This window comes from Fukomys damarensis, unplaced genomic scaffold, assembly GCF_012274545.1.
Source record: "Fukomys damarensis isolate Sample0158 unplaced genomic scaffold, DMR_v1.0_HiC HiC_scaffold_15, whole genome shotgun sequence".
NCBI classification, from domain to species: domain Eukaryota; kingdom Metazoa; phylum Chordata; class Mammalia; order Rodentia; family Bathyergidae; genus Fukomys; species Fukomys damarensis.
The window spans coordinates 16,467,035-16,468,192 of NW_022900927.1; positions in this window are offsets into that span (position 1 = coordinate 16,467,035).

Sequence of the window (1,158 nt, forward strand, 5' to 3'; positions counted from 1 at the left end):
GCAGCCTCCGCCAGGTGTCCCCGGCGGGATCGGTGCAGGCTCAACTCGCGGTCGGCCTGGGGGCCCAGAAGCGTTAACCTCCTGCCCCCTACACCGCCCCCCGTCCGGTGCCTGGACTCGACTCGGAGACTCCGGGAGCCTGCCCACACTGAAATTCCGTGTAGAATTTTCCTGTGCTAGATCATTTTATTCTGGAAGGGCCCCAAGCATTTATTAGATATTTTAAGAGTTCGTGACCGCATAAGTATTTTGGAGAGAAAAAAAAAAAGCAACCAAAAGCACCCACAACCTGTGGATTGGGGTAGGGTTGGCTCGCCCGGGTACCTTGGGCACTCCCTCCACCCCGTGTGCTGGCCCGGTGGCTGATCTGGAAGCCAACAGGTTGGGCCGGAGGCTCGGGCCTGGCACCGTCGCATCACCCCGCGGGGGAGGAAGAAGAGGTCTACGAAGAGGAAGGGGACTTTGGCCGGGTTGGTAGCAGCTGCGGCCGCCAGGCTCTGGGGCGCGGGCCTTGCGTCTCCACCCACCCCCGCAGCCGGTGCACACGTGGGTGCAAGGCTGGGCTTTCTGAAACATTAACTCCGAGATGAAAGGGGTTCACTTACACAGGCACGCGCGATTTTTAGCCATCAGTGGACAGGGCGATTGGGGAAAATGGCAGTTCAGTTAATGAAAATTAGAGCTCGCGATCCTGCTGAAGTCGTGCTTTAGTTATGCAGTGCTTTTAAAATTACTATTATAAAGCACATAAGCCTACCACAGAGAAAAGAAGGGTAAAGATATTGAAGATGGGATGTTTGTTTCCCCAGTGTTTGAACTGTTTCTGTGGGAAGTAACTTGGGCGATGGCCACTGTAGAATCCACTAGGAAGTAAAACACTAACAGGCCAGGCCTATATACTACAATCCGGGAGACTGTGGTTGGCACGAAAGAATCTAAGAAATATGGCAGTTAATATTCACACAGTGGGGAAGTAAAGAGAAGATATTTAGTGATTATAAGTTTATATAGCTGAGTGCCTACTATGTGTCCAGAGTTGGACTGTGTAGTTTGCATTCATTATATCATTTTTTAAAAGTGCAAGCTAGGGCCGGCGGTGCTGCTCAGTAGTGCTGCCACCTGCCTGGCAAACTCAAGATCCCACGTTTGATTCCCTGT